Raw genomic sequence first — 25091 nt, 5'->3', positions numbered from 1 at the left:
GCCACACATTTATTCTCTAAGGTGAACCACATCATAACTCTTGCTCTCTGAGTGGGTTTGCTATTATCCCATCACAGTCCCTTTGGACAAGGAAATAAAGGAAGGGTGGAAAATGCAGCCCCCTGCTGCTGGGCTCTGGGCTCTGCCTGGCTGAAGTGACATTAGCTCCTTGACCACTTGCCCCAAGCAGGTAGGCATTTCTTCAAGGGTTGTAGAATGTGTTTAGAATGAAATTTACCCTGTTTCCTCTCATGATCACAGACCTCTGGGAATAGATTAGGTTCCCTCTTTCATCTAAAATACCCACATTGACAACCTCCTCCCCGGTTTCAAAGTTCTTTCCACTAAAGTTTCAGGCATTGTGCTGGTTAGAGATATAGATGAATAGGACCAAGTTGGTAATACGTTCGCTATCCAGAGTAAAGGAAAGGAAGACAAATACACAGATGATAATTATAATACAAGATAGAGGTGGAGTAGAGTAAGCAGCATAAGAATTAGTCAAGGGACTTCCCTGGTGGTGCAGTGGTTAAGAACATGCCTTCCAATGCAGGGGACACAGGATCGAGCTCTGGTCCAGGAAGATCCCACATGCCACGGAGCAACTAAGCCTGTGCACCACAGCTACTGAGCCTGTGAGCCTAGAGCCCGTACTCTGCATCAAGAGAAGCCACCGCAATGAGAAGACCGTGCACTGCATCGAAGAGTAGCTCCCTCTCACAGCAACTAGAGAAAGCCCGCGCACAGCAATGAAGACCCAACACAGCCAAAAATAAATAAATAAAATAAAAAAATTTATTTAAAAAAAAAAAAAGAATTAGTCAAGTGTTAGAGGTTGGGTGTACAAGGACAGGAGAGTCGTTTAAAGCTGAGGGCCCCAGACTCAGGCTACCTGGGTTCAAAGCCTGCTTCACTACTCAATAGTTCTAACACACTGAGCAAGAAGCCCAACTTCTTAAACTTTGGTTTCCTAATATGCAAAATATGGGCTGTAAAAGATTTATTTTGCTGGGAATAAATGATGTATAATGCCTATAATGTGCTTAGCCCAGTGCCTGGCATGTCCTAAGTGCTTGGTAAATGTTAGCTTTTACTGTTACTTAGAAAAGATTGTACAAAGGAATGGGGTATGTGGTGACCTTGAAGAATGGGAGAATTTTATAAGAAGGGGGAGATCGTTCCAGAAGGACAAGGAACATGGATAAAGTTACAAGGATATCCTTGTTTAGAAATTATTAATGAATCCAGATGGCATATGGCAGGGGTAATTGTTAGAAAAAAGAGCAGGAAAAGCTTGCTGAAGCCATATCAAGAAGAATAACAGGATGAGGAGTTTGTATGTAACTTTGTAGCCAGTGAAGAGCCATTAAAAACAAGTATGTTAAGCAGGGCTCTGTTACGCTTAGGTAAAATTTAAGAAAATTAATCTGGCAGCTTTGTATAACCTGGGTTGAAAGTGGAGAAAAAAGGTGGAAAAGTGGGCATGAGGCTATTACTGTTGTCCAGGGAAATAGTAATAATACACGTCTTAGGGAAAGTTGATAAATGATGGTCAAACTCCTAACAACTAACAGAACTAGTTTTGCAGGAGACAGAGTGGCTGGAATCTGAAGTGCCTAGAGACACTCACAGTCAGGGGACAATTGGAAATTAACAGGAGGCACTGAACAATCTTAATGTCAATCAATGTTAAAGTGACACTCACTTTACAAAATTCTGATTTTAACAGATATTTTTTTCAGGAGCAAAACTATAGAACCCACATGTATTGCCAACAAGTAGCACCTGCACTGAGGAGTCAAGAACTCTTAGAGAATGGGGTGGGGGGATGGGGAGTAGATGTGCATGCTCTTGCGTGGGCAACCACGTGGAGCAGCATGTGGCAGGAACCCAGGCAGCTGACGACTGCCAGCAAAGAGCACATCCACATGTTTGTTCAGTCCCCCTCACAGCTCCTGCCCTGTTCTGACGAAGAAGCCTGCTAACATTTAGTCAGTGTTTTATTTAGAAAGATAGTGCCTTGGCTGGTATTTTCACTTGTAGGAGCTGGCTGTCCTAATGTAGTAGGAAATTGCCCTTGAAACCCACACACCAGGCCAAGGAAGGTATAGGGTAGGGCCAGGCTATTTTTCCTGAGAAATGGATGGTTAGTCAAGAAATACAGTCTTTAGGGTGGAGTCAGAACAAAGAGCCCTAAGCCCCCTGTACTCATGGAGGGAAGAAGGATCTATGAAGACTAATCAGCTGGGGACTTGACAATGTGACACCGAAAGGAAAGCCAAGTCTCTAATCCAGCAAAACCTCTGAACACTTAGATCCCTTTGATGAGCCTCCCGTCTGGTGGGGTGCACCTTCACGCAGAGTTGGAGAAGAGGATGATTTCCTTGTCATAGAAAGCCAGAGGTTGTCTAAGTGGTCAAGGTCCTTTTAAGAACTGTAGAGCCTTGCTCCATAGAGCAGGGCCACCTGGTGAGGCAGCTGTCAGCTAGTCTGGGAAGACCTTCTCCTAAATGGCCGACCACAGGAGCTGTCCATGGTGCTGTAGTTTCCCTTGCTAGAGCCCATTGGACAGTTTCTATTAGCTGCTGTATAATAGGGGTTGTGCCAGGTACTTTACAAACATTGTGTCCTTTAATCCTCCTGGCCACCCTACAGGGTTAGTATTGTAATCAGCAGCCTTGTTTCTATAGACAAGGAAACTAATGCTCTGAGCTTCACTTTCTGCCTTGTCTAATTTGAATGGCCTGAATAACCATGTCAGACATCAGATTTGAGGACTTCTAGCCTAACAAAGAGAGCATATCTGTTTAATACCCTGTCTCTGGTCTGTGTCAAGATGGTGGTGGAGGAGCTCTACAACAAAGGCAACAGAATTTATGTCACAGGGTATTCTTTAATGAGAAAGATTAAGAATCATAACCATATTTTAGACTGTTGATTAGAAAAGAGTACAGGAACTTGAAACGTGTTTGTCAAAAGAGAGGAAAAACTAACCTACTAATCAGAGGAAAGCCAAACATGGGTTTTGTGAAGATTAGCAAGTCCTTGTTACTCTTCAACAATTTCTCTTTTCTTTTCTCTTTTCTTTCACCTTATAGGTGAAAAAAAAAAAAAGTTTCCAAGACAGACAAGTTAGAGGGAAAATAAAGGCACATCCTTTATTATTGAAAGAAATCTTTGCTAGGGCAATTGAAACCATAATAAGGAAAATGCACATGACCTTTTTATGCCAAACATCTCTAAATCTCAGGACCTGAAACAGTCTTTGGGTTAGAGAAGGGATTTTGCTCAAACTCTTAGTGCCATAAAAACTCAAGGAGAGAGAAGCACAGCATTTGAGCTAGGACTAGGACTGAAAACCAAGTCAGAGGTCCTTGACCTGAGTCCATAGACCCTGGGGGTGGGGGGAAAGAGGAAGGTTTATAAATGGGCTCCAGGGAATCTATGCATACCTTCAAAATGTAGGCAAAATGTTGTAATGGATGCATTTTACAGGGAGGGGTTGAAAACTTCCAAGAGATTCTCAAAATGTCCAGGAATATCCATAAGGTAAAGAGCCACCAGTTTAGTCACTCCAGAAAGTTAAGCCTCGGTGAGCAAAGCATCTAATTATACCTACATATTTATGTATCTGGGTTTGAAATATGCAGCACATTTAAGTATGGCATTTATGCTAATTCGAATTAATGCCTATGTTTGTATATTTTAGTAAAGACTTTTAGTTTTCTGGGAAACATGTCTAATTAAGTACAAATGGTGTGTCATTCTTTTCAACTGGATTTATTCCTTAAGGGAGCCTATAAAGTGAGAGAAAATATCAATCAGTCAGGATACATTTGACGAGAGCTTATGATGCGGGAAGGCTATCACTCACCTGCCTAAAATTCAATAAAGCTCCCTACACAAGACATTCACATTCTAGTACAAATGCTGGAGGTCACTCTGTGTCTCCATTTGTCACCAAGTGTCCCATTAACGTTACCAAGACAAGAGAGCAGGGCAAGCACCAAGTGTGGCTCGCTCTCCTTTTTTGCCCGCTCAGCTAAGTTGCTTCTTAAACTCTGATTGCCATATATTTTACTTAGCTTGAGTCAGGTAAGAATCAGGACTCAGTTGGATTTTTAAAGCCCACAGATTCAACCTGGAGGAAGAATGCTTGAGTTCATATAAAATTCTCCTCTTCCTGCACTCCAATCCTCCATCTTTTCTTGACTCTTACTATATGGGGATTTAAAAAACACAGTGTGTGTGTGTTATGTGTGAGGTGTGTGGCAACACCGTCCACGAAGAACATTTGATTTCCGTCAAGTGTCTTTGACAGCTCAGTGAGCTGACATAACCCAGAAAACATATGCAGTTATTTTGGGCAGGGCTGCAAAGCAAGTCTAGTTTAGTTATCTCAGAGTTTCTTCTGAAAAGAGCTAACCTTAGTGAAGGCGAAAAGGATTTCATTAATGTCCTGTGGTCCATGGGGTCCCAAAAGATTTGGATACCTAGAAAGGTGGCAGGTGTAAAGGACCCAAACCCTCCAGCAGCGTCATTTCATGTTAGGACAGAGGGAGGTATGAACTGGAGGCAGCTAGGACCTGAAATGAGCCCAGTCCTGTGGCATGAAGCAGGCCGGAGGGCTGCAGATCAGGATTTTCAAAAGGCATGGGAGCCATGGTGGCCAGAGTCTCAATGGGCCCCAGGGTGTCAGAGTCTTAGCACTGGGAGGGACCATGGAGGCTGCCCAGGTCAGCCACCACAGGGATCATGTGTATAATCCAAGCCGGAACCGACACTGGAACCAAATGTCTTGATTGTCTAGTCATTGCTTTTGTCAGTGCGCTGCACATATCAGGTCCTACTCCCAACTCTCCCACTTTTTACTCCCCTTCCTCAACCCAGGGGGATGAGGCCAGGAGCTGTTCATGACTTGTGTAGTTCCACAGTGGGAAGGACCTGGAAAGGTTATTCTTTTTGGCTGCGCACAGGCTACTAGGAGGCCAGCAGGTGTGAAACCAGCTCAATTTTATGGTTATCCTGGTGCCCACAGAAACTCCGACAGCAATAAAATAGCAAACTTGTAGCATATGCCAGGAACTGCTCTAGTGCTTCATATGTGTGATATCATTTAGTCATCCCAACATCCCCATGTGGTGAGAACTGTTACTCTGCCTGTTTTACAGATGAGGAAACCTGTGAACAGAGAGGTTAAGTAATGTGCCTCTCGTTAAGTAATAGCAAGAGGCAGAGGGGGGATTTGAACCCAGACAGTCAGGCTTCAGTGTCCTGGCCATTATTTCTTGGCTGTCAGCCACTACTTTTTTCTCTTTTTTTTTTTTTTAACATCTTTATTGGACTATAATTGCTTTACAATGGTGTGTTAGTTTCTGCTTTATAACAAAGTGAATCAGCTATACATATACATATATCCCCATATCTCTTACCTCTTGTGTCTCCCTCCCTCCCACCCTCCCTATCCCATCCTTCTATGTGGTCACAAAGCACCGAGCTGATCTCCCTGTGCTATGCAGCTGCTTCCCACTAGCTATCGATTTTACATTTGGTGGTGTATATATGTCTATGCCACTCTCTCACCCTGTCCCAGCTTACCCTTCCCCCTCCCCATGTCCTCAAGCCCATTCTCTAGTAGGTCTGCATCATTGTTCCCATCCTGCCCCTAGGTTCTTCATGACCTTTTTTTTTAGATTACATATATATGTGTTAGCATACGGTATTTGTTTTTCTCTTTCTGACTTACTTCACTCTGTATGACAGACTCTGGGTCCCTCCACCTCACTACAAATAACTCAGTTTCGTTTCTTCTTATGGCTGAGTAATATTCCATTGTATATATGTGCCACATCTTCTTTATCCATTCATCTGTTGATGGACACTTAGGTTGCTTCCATGTCCTGGCTATTGTACATAGAGCTGCAATGAACATTGTGGTATATGACTCTTTTTGAATTATGGTTTCTCAGAGTATATGCCCAGTAGTGGGATTGCTGGGTTGTATGGTAGTTCTATTTGTAGTTTTTTAAGGAACCTCCATACTGTTCTCCATAGTGGCTGTATCAATTTACATTCCCACCAACAGTGCAAGAGGGTTGCCTTTTCTCCACACCCTCTCCAGCATTTATTGTTTCTAGATTTTTTTGATGATGGCCATCTGACTGGTGTGAGGTGATACCTCACTGTAGTTTTGATTTGCATTTCTCTAATGATTAATGATGTTGAGCATTCTTCATCTGTTTGTTGGCAATCTGTATATCTTCTTTGGAGAAATGTCTATTTAGGTGTTCTGCCCATTTTTTGATTGGGTTGTCTGTTTTTTTGACATTGAGCTGTATGAGCTGCTTGTAAATTTTGGAGATTAATCCTTTGTCAGTTGCTTCATTTGCAAATGTTTTCTCCCATTCTGAGGGTTGTCTTTTCATCTTGTTTATGGTTTCCTTTGCTGTGCAAAAGCTTTTAAGTTTCATTAGGTCCCATTTGTTTATTTTTGTTTTTATTTCCATTGCTCTAGCAGGTGGGTCAAAAAGGATCTTGCTGTGATTTATGTCAAAGAGTGTTCTGCCTATATTTTCCTCTATGAGTTTTATAGTGTCTGGCTTTACATTTAGGTCTTTAATCCATTTTGAGTTTATTTTTGTGTATGGTGTGAGGGAGTGTTCTAATTTCATTCTTTTACATGTAACTGTCCAGTTTTCCCAGCACCACTTATTGAAGAGGCTGTCTTTTCTCCATTGTATATTCTTGCCTCCTTTATCAAAGATAAGGTGACCATATGTGTGTGGGTTTATCTCTGAGCTCTCTATCCTGTTCCATTGATCTATATTTCTGTTTTTGTGCCTGTACCATACTGTCTTGATCACTGTAGCTTTGTAGTGTAGTCTGAAGTCCGGGAGCCTGATTCCTCCAGCTCCGCTTTTCTTTCTCAATATTGCTTTGGCTGTTCAGGGTCTTTTGTGTTTCCATACAAATTGTGAAATTTTTTGTTCTAGTTCTGTGAAAAATGCCAGTGGTAGATTGATAGGGATTGCATTGAATCTTTAGAGTGCTTTGGGTAGTATAGTCATTTGCAGAATGTTGATTCTTCCAATCCAAGAATGTGATATATCTCTCCATCTGTTTGTATCATCTTTAATTTCTTTCATCAGTGTCTTACAGTTTTCTGCATATAGGTCTTTTGTCTCCTTAGGTTGGTTTATTCCTAGGTATTTTATTCTTTTTGTTGCAATGGTAAATGGGAGTGTTTCCTCAATTTCTCTTTGAGATTTTTCATCATTAGTGTATAGAAATGCAAGATATTTCTATGCATTAATTTTGTATCCTGCTACCTTACCAAATTCATTGATTAGCTCTAGTAGTTTTCCAGTAGCCTCTTTAGGATTCTCTATGTATAGTATCATGTCATCTGCAAACAGTGACAGCTTTACTTCTTCTTTTTGATTTGGATTCCTTTTATTTCTTTTTCTTCTCTGGTTGCTGTGGCTAAACCTTCCAAAACTATGTTGAATAATAGTGGTGAGAGTGGGCAACGTTGTCTTGTTCCTGATCTTAGTGGAAATGGTTTCAGTTTTTCACCATTGAGGATGATGTTGGCTGTGGGTTTGTCATATATGGCCTTTATTATGTTGAGGTAAGTTTCCTCTATGCCTACTTTCTGGAGGGTTTTTATCATAAATGGGTGTTGAATTTTGTCGAAAGCTTTTTCTGCATCTATTGAGGTGATCGTATGGTTTTTATTCTTCAATCTGTTAATATGGTGTATCACATTGACTGATTTGCATATATTGAAGAATCCTTGCATTCCTGGGATAAACCCCATTTGATCATGATCTGTGATCTTTTTAATTTGCTGTTGGATTCTGTTTGCTAGTATTTTGTTGAGGATTTTTGCATCTGTTTTCATCAGTGATATTGGCCTGTAGTTTTCTTTCTTTGTGACGTCTTTGTCTGGTTTTGGTATCAGGGTGATGGTGGCCTCTTAGTATGAGTTTCAGAGTGTTCCTTGCTCTGCTATATTTTGGAAGAGTTTGAGAAGGATGGGTGTTAGCTCTTCTCTAAATGTTTGATAGAATTCTCCTGTGAAGCCATCTGGTCCTGGGCTTTTGTTTGTTGGAAGATTTTTAATCATGGTTTCAATTTCAGTGCTTGTGATTGGTCTGTTTATATTTCCTATTTCTTCCTGGTTCAGTCTTGGAAGGTTGTGCTTTTCTAAGAATTTGTCCATTTCTTCCAGGTTGTCCATTTTATTGGCATATAGTTGCTTGCAGTAATCTCTCATGTTCCTTTGTATTTCTGCAGTGTCAGTTGTTACTTCTCCTTTTTCATTTCTAATTCTAATGATTTGAGTCTTCTCCCTTTTTTTCTTGATGAGTCTGGCTAATAGTTTATCAATTTTGTTTATCTTCTCAAAGAACCAGCTTTTAGTTTTACTGATCTTTGCTATTGTTTCCTTCATTTCTTTTTCATTTATTTCTGACCTGATCTTTATGATTTCTTTCCTTCTGCTTACTTGGCGTTTTTTTTGTTCTTTCTCTAATTGCTTTAGGTGTAAGGTTAGGTTGTCTATTTGAGATGTTTCTTGTTTCTTAAGGTAGGATTGTATTGCTGTAAACCTCCCTCTTAGAACTGCTTTTGCTGCATCCCATAGGTTTTGGGTCATCGTGTTTTCATTGTCATTTGTTTCTAGGTTTTCTTATTTTTTCGGTACGCGGGCCTCTCACTGTTGTGGCCTCTCCCATTGTGGAGCACAGGCTCCGGACGCACAGGCTCAGTGGCCATGGCTCACGGGCCTAGTCGCTCCATAGCATGTGGGATCTTCCTGGACCGGGGCACGAACCCGTGTCCCCTGCATCGGCAGGTGGACTCTAAACTACTGCACCACCAGGAAGCCCTGTTTCTAGGTATTTTTTGATTTCCTCTTTGATTTCTTCAGTGATCTCTTAGTTATTAAGTAATGTATTGTTTAACCTCCATGTGTTTGTATTTTTTACAGATTTTTTCCTGTAATTTATATCTAGTCTCATAGCATTGTGATCAGAAAAGATACTTGATACCATTTCAATTTTCTTAAATTTACCAAGGCTTGATTTGTGACCCAAGATATGATCTATCTTGGAGAATGTTCCATGAGCACTTGAGAAGAAAGTGTATTCTGTTGTTTTTGGGTGGAATGTCCTATAAATATCAACTAAGTCCATCTTGTTTAATGTATCATTTAAAGCTTGTGTTTCCTTATTTATTTTCTTTTTGGATGATCTGTCGATTGGTGATAGTGGGGTGTTAAAGTCCCGTACTATGATTGTGTTACTGTTGATTTCCCCTTTTGTGGCTGTTAGCATTTGCCTTATGTATTGAGGTGCTCCTATGTTGGGTGCGTAAATATTTACAATTGTTGTATCTTCTTCTTGGATCGATCCCTTGATCATTATGTAGTGTCCTTCTTTGTCTCTTATAATAGTCTTTGTTTTAAAGTCTATTTTGTCTGATATGAGAATTGCTACTCCAGCTTTCTTTTGATTTCCATTTGCATGGAATATCTTTTCCCATCCCCTTACTTTCAGTCTGTATGTGTCCCTAGGTCTGAAGTGGACCTCTTGTAGACAGCAATACATACAGGTCTTGTTTTTGTATCCATTCAGCCAGTCCATGTCTTTTGGTTGGAGCATTTAATCCATTTACATTTAAGGTAATTATTGATATGTATGTTCCTATTACCATTTTCTTAATTGTTTTGGGTTTGTTCTTGCTAGGTCTTTTCCTTCTCTTGTGTCTCCTGCAGAGAGAAGTTCCTTTAGCATTTGTTGTAATGCTGGTTTGGTGGTGCTGAGTTCTCTTAGCTTTTGCTTGTCTGTAAAGGTTTTAATTTCTCTGTCAAATCTGAATGAGATCCCTGCTGGGTAGAGTAATGTTGATTGTAGCTTTTTCCCTTTCATCACTTTAAATATGTCCTGCCATTCCTTTCTGGCTTGTAGTGTTTCTGCTGAAAGATCAGCTGTTAACCTTATGGGGGATTCCCTTGTATGTTATTTGTTCTTTTTCCCTTGCTGCTTTTAATATTTTTTCTTTGTATTTAATTTTTGATAGTTTGATTAATATGTGTCTTGGCGTGTTTCTCCTTGGATTTTTCCTGTATGGACTCTCTGTGCTTTGTGGACTTGATTAACTATTTCCTTTCCCATATTAGGGAAGTTTTCAACTATAATCTCTTCAAATATTTCCTCAGCCCCTTTCTTTTTCTCTTCTTCTTCTGGAACCCCTATAATTCGAATGTTGGTACATTTAATGTTGTCCCAGAGGTCTCTGAGACTATCTTCAATTCTTTTCATTCTTTGTTCTTTATTCTGCTCTGCAGTAGTTATTTCCACTATTTTATCTTCCAGGTCACTTATCCCTTCTTCTGCCTCAGTTATTCTGCTATTGATTCCTTCTAGAGAATTTCTTTTTTGTGTGTGGTACACGGGCCTCTCACTGTTGTGGCCTCTCCCGTTGTGGAGCACAGGCTCCAGGTGCGCAGGCTCAGCAGCCATGGCTCACAGGCCGAGCTGCTCCACGGCATGTGGGACCTTCCCGGACCGGGGCACGAACGCGTGTCCCCTGCATCGGCAGGCGGATTCTCAACCACTGCGCCACCAGGGAAGCCCCTTCTAGAGAATTTTTAATTTCATTTATTGTTTTGTTCATCACTGTTCATTTGCTCTTTATTTCTTCTAGGTCCTTGTTAAATGTTGCTTGTATTTTCTCCATTCTATTTCCAAGATTTTGGATCATGTTTACTGTCATTACTCTGAATTCTTTTTCAGGTAGACTGCCTATTTCCTCTTCATTTGTTTGGTCTGGTGGGTTTTTACCTTGCTGCTTCATCTGCTGTGTGTTTCCCTGTCTTATCATTTTGCTTAACTTACTGTGTTTGGGGTCTCCTTTTCACAGGCTGCAGGTTCGTAGTTCCCATTGTTTTTGGTGTCTGCCCCCTGTGGCTAAGGTTGGTTCAGTGGGTTGTGTAGGCTTCCCAGTGGGGGGGACTAGTGCCTGCGTTCTGGTGGATGAGGCTGGATCTTTTCTTTCTGGTGGGCAGGTCCATGTCCGGTGGTGTGTTTTGGGGTGTCTGTGACCTTATTATGATTTTAGGCAGCCTTTCTGCTAATGGGTGGGGTTGTGTTCCTGTCTTGCTAACTGTTTGGCCTAGGATGTCCAGCACTGTAGCTTGCTGGTCATTGAGTGGAGCTAGGTCTTGGCGTTGAGATGGAGATCTCTGGGAGACTTTTTCCATTTGATATTACATGGAGCTGGGAGGTCTTTTGTGAACCAATGTCCTGAACTCGGCTCTCCCACCTCAAAGGCACAGGCCTGACACCTGGCTGGAGCACCAAGACCCTGTCATCCACACGGCCAGGTATGTGGGGAGTTTCTTGCCTTTTGGGAGATCTGAGGTCTTTTGCCAGTGTTCAGTAGGTGTTCTGTAGGACTTGTTCCACATGTAGATGTATTTCTGATGTATTTGTGGGGAGTAAGGTGATCTCCATGTCTTAATCTTCCGCCATCTTGAAGGTTTCCCTTAGCCACTATTTCTTGATTCTTGGAACTCTCTCTTGATTTTTGGGACAAGGCATTAGGCTGTCCTTCTTCTACATAGTTGTCTTTCCTCCAAACAAAGCCCTACCCTTGCTTACCCAAGGTCTCACCCATTCAAAGGAGAAAGGAAGAGACAGATTTTGGACATACATCAGGGAATACATCAAAGTGAGGAATCCAAAGTAAACTTTGCTTGGATGACCCATTTCACCACTATTTCCCGCATGTCAGAACTGGTGAGGAGTGGGGGTCCTAATTACACCCTTCATTTTTTTATATTTTTTGGTACACGGGCATCTCACTGTTGTGGCCTCTCCCGTTGTGGAGCATAGGCTCCGGACGCGCAGGCTCAGCAGCCATGGCTCACGGGCCCAGCTGCTCCACGGCATGTGGGATCTACCTGGACCGGGGCCCGAACCCGTGTCCTCTGCATCGGCAGGCGGACTCTCAACCACTGCGCCACCAGGGAAGCCCACACCCTTCATTTTTTCCTCTGAATCCTACCCGGTTACTTGGAAAGAGAAGAATGTGGTACGTGGTGCTAACTCTGCTGACACAGGTGAGGATGGCAACCCACAAAGATGGTGAAGGGAGCATCACTTCTGAAGCAGCCTGGGTAGACCATATCCTAGTGCTAACAAACGGTGCCCCTCTATTTTCACCTCAGCCCCTGAGGATTCCTTGTTGGTGTATAGGAAAGTGCATCTCAGTTTTGAAACCTGGGGATATTGGGACCTGTGTTGTTGTGAAGTTTCATGTGATCTTAAATAAAACTGCTACTGTTTCCTCAAATTAAAGAACTGAGAGTGCTCATTTTGTAAGTCAGTGAACTAGTAATTCATTTTATCAAGAACTTCATGACTTCTTGCTTATACACATGTTACTGGACTTAATTTGGGGTTACATCCTGATAAATCCATTGTAAGTTAAATATATCTTAAGTCAAAAATGCATTTAATATACCTCGGCTACCTTAAACGTGTTCAGAATGCTTATGTTAACCTACAGTTGGGCAAAATCATCTAACACAAGCCTATTTCAAAATAAAGTGTTGACTAGCTCATGTAATTTATTGAACAATGTACTGAAAGTGGAAAGCAGAATGGTTGTCTGGGTGCAGAATGGTTGTAAGCAGGTGGATCATTTACCCTCATGATTGCGTGGCTGACTGGGAGCTGTGGCTTGCTGCCTCTGCCCAGCATTACGAGAAAGCATCCTACAGCATACCACTAGCCTGGGAAAAGATCAAAATTCAAAATTCGCCATCTGGTTTCTACTGAATGTGTATCGCTTTTGCAACCAATGTAAAGTCAAAAAACTCACAGGTTGGACCTTCATAAATTGGGGATTGTCTGTAGTAAAACATAAGCTCTTAGTGAACCACTTAAATATTGACAAGAAGCTGCTTTTTCAACTCACTGAAGTAAGTTTATGGTGCAGTGAAAAGAAGTTACATTACATTCCTGAGAAGGCAGAGAAGAAAATCTGATGAGAATGTCCCCTCTACTAGTGAATTGTGACAGTGTTTTATTCATGAGGCTAAATCTAAATGCATTACCTTTAAGCATGCAATAATGGAGCTTGACCTCCAGGATGAGATGTACAGGGAGAAACTTGGGATCATGGTCTCCACATGCCCTGGGGAAAAGTCAACTGTCTGGGAATCTGAGGTTTAATCTTACTCTCAGCCAAGCACTAAGTCATGCACTGCACCAGCCAAACACTGATGCCATTAGGACTTGGTCAGAATTCCATGGATGTGTTTAGAGTTGATAGCAGAAGTGTGAGTGTCAGATCCTACTTCACCCCTTTTCTCCCTTTCATGTAACATGTCTCTCTCCCTTAGAATCATGAAATATCATGATTAAAGCAACCTCAGAGATACTCTGCATTGTGCAGGTGGAGAAACTGAGGTTCAGCGAGGAATAGTGACTTACATGAGATTGCATTGCAAGTTACCAGAGGAGTTAGGAATCCAGGTCAGCTAATACTTTGGGGTCAATGCCTGTAATCCTTGTCTAGCTCCAACTTCAGCCCTTCCCTAGAGGCTGAAATGGGATTGATTCTTTCAGTCATTAACTCTGAGCTATTATCATGTTCTCCCACCTAATAGCATCTTCATGGGCCCATCATCAGTATTAATGGATGGTGAATGTGTGGACTTTGCTACAGCTCATAAATGCAATGGGGGCCACACTTTATACATAGAAAGATGGGCAGTTTGAATTCTTTGGGGATTTGTTTAGAGTTGATTCTTGCATTCTTAGGCTCTAGTCTCTCAGCAAAGCAATCAGTGACTGATCTGTGGCAGAGAACTTAGATCACATTGACCTTGGCCTTCAGGAACATATTGATAGTGTGGCTCAGAGGGCAGCCACCCTGGGAGACCTGCTCAAGGTCCAGGTCCCAAACTTCCCAACCAGGCCTATTGACCAGCATCCTCATTAGGGCTCCTTACCTTGTAATCAAACTGGAGGGCTTTCTTTTGCATCCCTTGCTTACTCCCTGCTGTCTTGATTCAGTGGCCTTGATCATATTTTTCTCATTTTCTTCAATGCCCTTGCACCAGATATGCAAATATTCAAATCTTATCCACCTGGCCCATCTAAATTCAAGTAACTGTACCACTTTTATATAACATGTCAATGCCTTTGATGAAATACAGTTTTTACATGGCTGTTTCTGATGCCTTTGCTGTGCTCCTTGGCACCTGGCACAGTGCTGTATACAGACATGTTCTTCATTACGTGTAAGTTGGGTGAATGAATGAATGAATGATTAAAGAAATGATTGAGCAGAAAAGCAATCCTTCTGAGAATCTTTCACCAAATTGAGGACCACAGAAACTGAAGTTTTGTCATCCCACCTAAAAAAAAAACTATTTAAAAATGTGCTCCTTATCTATTGCTACATTAAAAAACCACCGTCAAAATTGGTGTCTTGGGCTTCCCTGGTGGCGCAGTGGTTGAGAGTCCGCCTGCCGATGCAGGGGACACGGGTTCGTGCCCCGGTCCGGGAAGATCCCACATGCCGCGGAGCAGCTGTGCTGTGAGCCATGGCCGCTGAGCCTGCGCGTCCGGAGCCTGTTGCTCCGCAACGGGAGAGGCCACAACAGTGAAAGGCCCGCGTACCCCCCCAAAAAACCCCCCCCAAAAAAAACAAAAAAAACAAAAAAATTGGTGTCTTAAAGCATCAAGTTATTATCTCTGTTGGTTATTATGTGGGCTGAATGATGTCAGCTGGGTGTTTTTTACTTGAGGTCTCACACAGTTTTAGTCCTATGCAGGCTGAGGTTGCGGTCATCTGCAGTCATCTGAAGGCTTGACAGGGCTGGATGTCCAGAATGGTGCACTCATCACGGCTGGCAGTTGGTGCTAGGTGCTAGACCATCTATACTTATTGAGTAGGCTGGACCATCTGCACTTAGCCTCTCCATGTGGCTTGGACTTCTTACAACATGGCAGCTGATTGCCAGAAGACAGCATCCTAAGGCTGAGAATTCCAAGAGAGCCAGGAGGAAGCTGCAAGGTTTCTTATGACCTGGTCTCAGAAACCCAGAATGTTATTTCCACTTTATTTTATTGGTCAAGCAAGTCAGTAAGGCCAGCCCAATTATAAGGAGTGGGAGTAGTGTGTGTGCAGAGAGGGAAAGCACTGACAGTGTCTGTCTTTGGAGACTATCCAGCTATTAAGCAAATATATTATCCCAGAGAGCAACCTACCTCTATGAGCACCTTCCTTCATCAGGTTAACTACCGCACTGCTAAACTCTGGGGACAGCTTCAATACTAGGAAATATTTTGGAAAGGTAGGTGGCAGGAAGAATGAGAGGGAGAAGTCAGGAATTTGTGATAATGGTTAAGGAATCAGTCCTGGGAGAGATAATACAGGGTATAAAATGAGGATATTAGGGAGAGGGTATTGGGGGGGCGGTGAGTGCTGAAGAAAAATGTTGCCTACTTCCTTTACTGGCTCCATGTATGCTGGGGGTGGGTTGGAGAGAAATGCAAGCACAGTTGATAAAAGTATTGCAAAATGTATTTATTTATTATTTAAATCACATGTAATTATAATGAAGATTATTTTTAAAGATTTATAAAAGCACCCATAATCCCACCAACTGGACACAATGGTGTTCGTTTTTCTTTCCAGTCTTAATTCCTCCTTATGTATGTTTTACATCGCTGTTGTCATCCTGCTTTGGGAATGGGTTCTATACTTTTCATCCAGACTCATTGTATAAATGCTTCTCCATGTTAGCTGCTGTCTTTGCCTGCATTGTTTTTGGTTGTGGTTTTTTTAAATTTTTATTGGAGTATAGTTGATTTACAATGTTGTGTTAGTTTCAGGTGTACAGCAAAGTGAATCAGTTATACATATACGTATATCCACTCTTTTTTAGATTCTTTTCCCATATAGGCTATTAAAGAGTATTGAGTAGAGTTCCCTGTGCTATTGTTTTAGAGGCTGTATCCCATTCCAGCTGAGGGAGATTTGTTATGGGCCAATGAACTGAACATGATTAGCAAGGGTGACTCAGGTCTCTTGTGGTCCTGTCACCCATTGGTGAATAGGTAAGGCTCCAGGGAAGCTGAACCTGGCACCTCCAGGCTCTGGGGGGCTATCTGTGACCTGGCTTCCCTACTTGGGATGAAGCCCTAGGGGTGCTTCATAAATGTTTGTAGCTGCCAGCAGGAAATACCCTTCCTTTAAGTGGGGACGCAAGCCAAGTATTTTCCTCCTCTCTTCAGCCTTGCAAGGAGCTGCTGGTTTCTTAAATCAGTTAAGCTAGAGCACAAAAGTTTAAATTTCTCATCTCTTACAAAGGTTTCCATTTCTTCTGGAAAGGGGATTTAATTTTACTGCTGTAGCAATTTTTCGCCACAAGAATCTGCTTACTTCTCTTCCTGATACTGAGATGCCAGGCTTGGCACATTCTGGGCAGGTAGAGGGCATCCCCCTCCAGCTACAATGCCCTCTGCTCTCCACCCATTTAAATCCCATTTCACATCATTTCATGTCCTCCTTGAAGCCATCCTTGGCCTTTCACACCCACACCCAGGTTTCTGACATCTTAAAACATTTACTATTTACTCATAGTCACATTCTCCTAGAGGGCAGCATGATGTCATAAACAGAGCCTGGACTGGAAAGCAAGATACTTCAAATCTTGTCCCATTGCTAACCATCTGTGTGACCTCAGCTAAGTCTTTGCACCTCCCCCCACCCCCACCCCCGGGCTTTAGCTGCTCCAATTTTAAAATGAGGGGGCTGATCCTCATTCTTCCTTCCAGCTATGATTCTAATCTGAGTCTTTTGACCTTTGAGGTCTCTCTTGTGTGGAAATTTGGTCAATTCATGCTCATTCTTCCCAATGACCCTGAGTCTTCCTGATCATCAGACATCATCTGAACATCATCTGCTGAAATGAGTATTGTTATTGAAAATATGAGTCTCTTCCACAATTTGCCTCTTGCCCTTCCCCTTGCTTATCTCCTTTTTATCCAGTAAGTAGAATTCAGGCCCTGTTCTTTCTTTCGTTTGAAGCTATCAGTCTGATTATGATAAAGTACAACAAATGGAAACATACTTTTTGAAGGCCGTACTTGAAACACTAATGCAACATGCCACAGACCAATCCCAACAGAATGCCCACAAACCAATTCCATTCTCCTTTGATGACGCAGAGATGCAAGGCAAGAACTACTTCTCTAAGAGGGAGAAGTGATTAGCTGGAGGGCAGCCAAGTCCCAGCCTTCTCTGTCACCAGAGCATGAAAGCCCATTGCAAGGACAAAGGATCCATCCTGGAAGCCCATGTTTGCTTCGCCCAAAATTGCTGAAGATTTAGTTGTGATAAAAACGGTTATAGGAACAATGCTGAAGGAGATGGACATGATTTGGCTTAAAATCAGAAAAAGTCAGAGAGCTTTCTGAGGCTGTTTTTATGTCCTAAAGTATGATGTTCTGTGGAGAAGCCACCATCTGGTTAGCCAGAAGCCACCAAGTGATAGAACCTTCATAATATCCAGTCAAAGCCACAACCTGCCTTTATGATTTACATCCACTGTATTCCCTCATCCTTCCACCCGAGGCACATACCTTACAGTCCTCTGCCTCTGGGCTCTCCCTCATATTCTTCTCTCTGCTTGGGATGCACTGGCCCATATCATCCTTATTAACATTCTATTCACTGTTTGGGGCAAAAAGGCGCTTAAACAGTGCCTCTGCTATGGGCTTTGGAGTCTGAATGACTTGGGTTTAAATCCCAGCTCTTCTACTTCTAGGGCAGGCTACTTCTCTTAGCCTCAATTTTCTCGGTTGTAAAATGGGGCTAATAATATACCAGCCTTGCAGGGCTATTGTGAAGATTTTTTGAGGTATCAGAAGGCTTGCAGCACTGAACATAGTTCCTGACATACCGCAGGGGCCCAATGAGTAGCATTAACTATTATTTCCCATATGTATACCTTTTGGGGGCAGTAATGTAGTACTATATTTATGTAGCTATATAACTCATCCCACTGCTCGATAGAAACTTCTTGAAGGTAGGAATTATTTGGCACTCCTGTGTATCACATTCTGTGCCAAGCACAAAGCTTTGGACAGAGTAGATTCTTAATATGTTTTGTTCAGATGAATTAAATATGCCACTTTACCTGCCTTTTCCTCTTGGCAATACCCAACAAAGACAGGTGAAAGTCAAAATTGAAAAAACAGGGCAAGAAATAATTCCTGTCTACATTTTTAGGCCACATCCTCTGAGGTTCAGCTTTGGGGTCTTGCCTCTTCAACTGTAAATTCCTGGGAGTGGGGAGGGGATTGAGACCATGACCTTTTATGTGTGCTTTTGGTATTTAGTGCTCTGCAGGGCACTTGCTGAATATTTAAGTGTTGCTATTCATGATAAAAGCTTGAAGAGTGACAGATTGAGGAGCAGAAAGACAATTTGGTAATGGATTTTATCTCAGATAAATGCAGGAGAAAGTCTGCTTAAGGGTTGTAATTGTCCTAACAATTCTAGCCAGTTCTGAAATTCTGTTCTCTCACAAATGAAGCTCTGGGGTTTCTGGGTTTAATTTTTGTCATGAGCCCCTAGGCACCATTCCTGACAGTGGAGGGAGAGGCCTGGTGTTTGGGCAGCCCTTCTCCTGGAGTACCAATGTAAGATCCTTTGGGCAAGAATTATCTACATTTTTCTTAGGAATCATTCAGGCTGTAAGGAAGCTGTCACCCAGACTGACTTCGGGTTCCATGTTGGTGACCCTGGCAAGATAAATAAAGCTTTGGGCTCAGCAGAGGCAGTGTAACACAGTGGTTAAGAGCATGGACACTGGAGCCAGACTTTCTGGGTTTACATCCCCGCTCCTACCCTTGCTTGCTTGTGACCTTACACAAGTTATTCAATTTCATCAAGCCTCAGTGTCCCCATCTGTCAGATGGGTATGTGATAGTAAAAGTGTCTACCTCATAGGGTTGTTATGTGGATCAAAGGTGTTGGAGTACATAAATTACCTAGAACGGCACCTAAAATGTAGTAAGTGCTCTGTAAGTGTTGGCTATTGTTATTTTTGAACCATAAGGGTTGTTCTCCCAAATCATATGAAAAGTTGTGTATCATGTGCTTCTTTTGTACCTCAGCTTGGCTGATCCTCATCCCTGTGTTGTGAGGTGAGCCCAGAGGTGGGCAGGGGAAACTTCTGCTCCAGACAGGAGACAAAGGGAGCTGTGGCAGCAAGGATGACATAAGGGGGACAGATATGGAGATATATAGGAGGAGTCATGGTAGTTACATGTGAAGCTAAGGGACAGGGAGGATCCAGGAGTGGCTCCCAGGTGACTGAGACACAGGATCTGTTGGTGGTGACACCATAGGAAGAGAGGTTCACATGGGGAGGCTGGGCTTGAGAAACCAGTAGAAGATTGGGATAGCAGGTGGTGATGTCTAAAAAGTGTTGCAAATGTGACTCTGGGAGTTGGGAGAGAGGTCCAAATAGAGCTATAGATTTAGGGGTCACCAGTGTTTGCAGTAAATGCCACAAGAACCAGTAAGATCCTTCAGACAGCTTGCAGCCAACTGTCCAGTGTCTAGATCAGGGCTGGATAATAAATATTTTAGGCTTTGCAGGCTATATGATCTTTATTGTAAGTACTTAACTCTGCCATTTTGGCTTGAAAGCCACCATGGACGATACATAAGTGAATGGATGTGGCTGTGTTCCAACACAACTTTATTTCCAAAAACCCATGGGTCATAATTTGCCCCCAACCTGCTCCAGACCATCATCTCACACATAGTAAGTATACAACAAATATTTGTTGGCTTAATCTACCTGCTCCAGAAATTGTCTGAAGTCAAGATTTTTTAAAATAATTAAATTTCTAAGAATTTAAACTCTTGTTAGTAATACATCAAGATACTCACAAAATCAAGTAGAAGAGAGGATGTTTGGATTTCTGCTCTCATCCATAAAATAAGAAGCCCTGAATCAGAGATGTGCCATTGAATTTCAAAGTATACAGCCGGAAACCTGCTCTGAACCTAGGTCCTAGGCCCTCAGCCAAGTATGATAAATCAGACTGGTGAATTATAGGGCCAGGCGATGAGAGAACCATTGGATGTTAAACCCCTGAGGACCAGGGCTGGTGGGGAAGGTGAGAGTCCTGACTTCTCGGAGAGCTCTCAGGTATCCTGGGTGGCACGCTCATCAGGCCCGGGAAATTGATTGCAAATGTGTTAAATAATTAAGAAACTGCCCACAAGTATTTGTAGCTAAATTACAAAGAAGCAGATGTAGGAGGAAATGGGAGGAAATCAAAAAGAAGATGAAGAATTGAAGCCATGTAAGTGAGTAGGCATTTTGCACTCAGGGAAATAGTCATAGAAAACTTGCGGGAGAGAGAGAGAGAGAGATTGAGACCCCAACCCTTCCCTCCAAACAATAGGGAGATATAGCAGGTTATAAGTAGTAGTCAAAACAGACAACACAAGGACTGAGGGGTTCAGCCACTAAATCATGGCTGAAGCATACAGAAGGTGTTCCGCCTCCTTCGTGTCTTATACTTTTGGCTGTTGGATCAAACTCCCAAAGTCCGTCTCTTGCTTTTGAAGACTGAAGCTGCGCAACTCAATTCCCTGGCCACCTTCCTGGGGATGATTCTGGGGTCTTGGATATCAAGTAAAGGGAGAAAGCCTAGAGAAGAGGCTAGTATTTGACCACAGGTTGTGAATGGCTCCTTTATCTGTTTCCAAAAAAGAATGTGTGAGAGTGAAGAAACCCACAGCTCCTGGGCAGTCGGTGTGGCTCTGAGCTAGAGTGTGGTCTGTGGCTGTAGTGATGGAAGCAGCTGTGTGCCAAATTTGATGCATATGTGCATATATGCACACATGCATTTATAGACACACATTCACATGCATGTGTACATGTATGTGTGTATATACACATGTATATATGTATATTGTGTATGTGTGTGTATACATGGACAAGTATTTTTTAAATGCGTAAATGGGTTGCTAACACAAATGTCCTGCACTACCTGAATCTGTCCATCTCTGATTTCAGGCAATGAGAGTTCAAGTACAGTGAGTGCAGGGGAGCCAGGGATTCTGCATTTGGTTCCTGAGTGTGAATAGTTAGTGCTTGTATAGCAAGGGGTCAAAAGGAATACCAGATTTTAAAAATCAAGATCTATATATTTTTAATTTAGAGATTAAAAACATCTGTATTTCTGAACCCACTCTCCCGCATGGCAGCATCTTCTGGAGCCGAGCAGGGGCTCGGCTTCAGCCTCAGCCTGCACTCTCCAGTCTGCATGGGCCTGTCTGGCCTGCTTCTTGGGGTGGCAGTATCTGCTTGCCCTGAAGGCTTTGTGATTAGTCCCTTGGCTTCCATGCTCAAGCCTATCTTCTCCACTTTGCCTTCAAACTGTTCTTTCTGGAACGTAATTTCAATCAGACCACATCTTGCCCAAGGCTCCCCAGTCCCTAAGGCAAAGCCAGAGCTCCTGCCTGATATACAGAGCTCTCCTCTCCATCACCCACCACAGCCTCCTCCTTCCCTTTCATTTCTCAAACTTCCTGCCACCATCTCTACACTCCAACAACACACAGCCCTCAACTCTTCTAGAAAGTGCCCTGCTCTCTCATCAGACCATTGCACATGCTTTCCACCAACCCAAACTCCTGGTGGATTTCTGCTTATGCTTCAAGACCCAGCTCATTTGCTACCTTCTGTGTGAAAGCTCACCTGATCTCTGCCCCCTCCCCCTTGCTCCCACAGTCCTCTGCTGATGCTTCTTTAGTATGCTACTTATTGCGACACTGTAATCGTCTGGGCATGGATTTGGGCGTTATATCTAGATTCGAATCCTAGCTCTTCGGCTTTCTGCTGTGTGGCTTTTAACAAGTTATATTAACTTCTTTGGGCCTCAGTCTTATGATCTGCAAAATATGGCTTTTAAGACCTATCACAGGATTGTTGGGAGGTCTGTGTGTAATTTAAGTGTGTCAAAGGTCTTAATTAGCACAGTGCCTAGGACAGAGTAATTACTGAATAAATTTTAGCTTTTCTTTTCTTTCTTCTCCTCTTGACCTTGAGCTCGCAGGGATCAGGAACATGACTTGAATATCTTGGTAACCCAGGTGCCTAACTTGTGTCTATAGTGTGGTTCCAATATTTTATGTTGTTGATGAAAACACAACCCAGTGGATAGTAGGAGATCAGTGCCTGTTTGGTTGAATGGTGTGGTGGTTTGAATTATTGGTCCCAAATTTTTACACCCCTGTAGCAGACATCCATACCTTTGCCATGGCTTCATGATGGACAGAGTGAAATTCTCCATTTCTTGACTCTGGGATTGTCCACCTAACTTTTTGGCCATTGGGAAGTTAGAGGATGTGATTCAAGAAGAGGCTTGAAATGTCTTGGGTGACTGGGCTTACCCTCTTTTGTGCTTCCTCCATTGCCATAAGGAAGACATGCCCCAGAGGCTGGTCCCAGAAGAGTGAGAACTATGTGAAACAGACCTGAATCTAATCCATGGCCTGGAGTCAAACCTAGCTGAACCTAGTCTAGAACAGCCAAACTCTAGCCACTCTCTTACCTACTAAGTTATATGGTGGTCTTTTACATAGGAAAAGCTGGAGTTACACATGCTCAGAAAGAGGAAAAGAACTGATTACTACCGTCTAGCTTTTGTGATCTGGTTTTAAGGACTAGTCATACAAACATGAAACAATACATCATGAAAATTTAGGGAGCGGCATTGCTGAAATATGGGAGTGAGGTTGATGATGAAAAAAATACGTTGAAACTCAAGTCATATGAAGGGTTATGGCTGAGCTCTTCTGCTTGAATTTTATATCCAGACCTGAATGAAGAAAAGTCCTCTAACAGCCGGAGTGAGGAGGGGCCCTCGTCTGATTGCCCATTTCATGGGCATGGACTCTTAGAATCCTCTCACTGGGAGAGATTTCCAGAGTTCATCTGGCCCAGCTTCTTGTCCCCTGCACAAATGTATTCTGTGGCATCCTGATGGAAGCTGATCCAAATTTAGTCACTTACGTGCTGTGTGATCTTAGATAACTACAAAAAAATGTTGGAGTCAGACAGACTTGGTTTTAAATCCTAGCATTGTGACCTTAAGAATTTACTCATTTTTGGATCTTTCATCTCCACTTGAAAATAGAGATAATGAGAATGCCTACCTCACAGAGCTATTGGGAGCGTTAACTAGACAAAAAATGGCACATTCATCACAGCACCTGGCATCAAATGCAATGGCTCCCTTCCTGCTTTGGACCAGAACAGAATACACCAACCTTCTGCTATACGAAAGCCTTCTGACGTCTCTATAAAGAGGGGGTGGGGGAGAACCAAGCTGAGCTCCAACTGGGCCCTACCATGGTCCAATCCACATGCTGAGCCTGCTGGCCTGAATCAGTTGTCTCCTTCCCAACTCACTTGATGGGGCATTTCAATTTTAAATTGTCAGTTGTCAGCACATTTGAATGTCCTGGGACTAGCAAAACATCAGAGGCAATTATTGACTGTTTCATTGATTTAATCAGATAGTTTTGCACAAATTGTAATCCATAAAATTCCAGGCTTCTTGTAGTCATCCATAAGCAGAGTTCCATTGTAACTTAAAATGGAAATTACCCGTCATCCCTATAAGGTGGGATCTAGAAAAGCAGAGATGGATCAGTGTGAGCTACGATGCATGTAGAAAATGGGGGAGGGGATGGTTCAGAGACCAGAGAGCAAGTTCTAAATGAGCTGGACTGTGCATCTGAATGAGAAGAGAAGACAGAAAAGGAGGTTGGGGGCAGGTCAGGAACACCTTGAATAACAAGGAGTTTGACCTTTGTAGGCATTAGGAAACCATTGAAAGTTTTTGAGCAAGAAAATGACATGGCCAGAGCTTTGCTTCAGGGAGATAACTCTGGCAAGAAGGAGGGAATGGATTGGTTTGGTAGGGGGCGGTAAAACTAGAGACGGAAGAATATTTAGGAGTCTATTGCAAGAGTCAACTGGACAAGCGGTGATAAAAGTTGTGCTTGGGTCCTGGAAAATAGAGAACAAATATGAGACATATTGCAGTGAAAAATCTACAGGGCTTATTGACTGACCAGGAAAGGCAAAGAGAGAGGGAAAGATGACTCAGGTTTTAAGCCCAGGGAAAGTGACTGAGTTATCTAATTTAACATGCAGGATGTGGAGCATACCTAGCGTCACCAGGTTTTTCTCATTTATGCTTAATGCGTATATATGTGTATATATAGTTCCATGTATATATAGAACAGTATAAAATAAATCAATAGCCCGTTACACACACACACACACACACACACACACACACACACTCTATTCCAATTCAATATTCATTTGCTTTAAGTGTATGTAATTATGGATATTGTGAAATCAGGGTATAAGGCTTTCTAACTTCATCTGAGAAATTACAGTTTTCATACTGACAGTGTAGGGATTATATTTTAGGATTTTGAAACTATTGTTAGTCCTACTGATAATAGTAGCTTGCAGTTGACTGAGTACTTATGTGCCAATGCTTTTCACACATCACTTCACTTGTCCTCGCAACAGTCTGTGAAATGGACTCTGTTAAGGGTCTCCCCAAGCCGCACCCAACTCCATCTCTCCTTGCTTCCCACAGTAAAGGCTGGCCTCCTTTGCAATAGGAGTAGCCACATAATGCAGGTCTACACAAGGAAAACGTAAATGACATCTGCTTGGAATGTTCTAGGTCAGACAGTGGCCTCCTGATAACAGTATAAAAGGAGACTGAGTTGGCACTTCCTCTGTCCCCATATTACCAGCTTGAACATGGTATATATGCTTAAAACAGACAGCCATTTGTGACCATAGGTGACACACATGTAGATGAAAAGCCAGTGGCTCAGGAGATCAGAAGACAAAACTGTGTGACCTCAGTGGTACTGTTGAGCCACCAAACCAGCCTTGGAACCACTATATCTAGGCTTCTTGATAAGTGAGACAATAGATA

This window comes from Tursiops truncatus, chromosome 19 (genome assembly GCF_011762595.2).
Source record: "Tursiops truncatus isolate mTurTru1 chromosome 19, mTurTru1.mat.Y, whole genome shotgun sequence".
Classification (NCBI taxonomy): Eukaryota; Metazoa; Chordata; class Mammalia; order Artiodactyla; family Delphinidae; genus Tursiops; species Tursiops truncatus.
Note: the sequence above shows the minus strand (reverse complement) of the source record.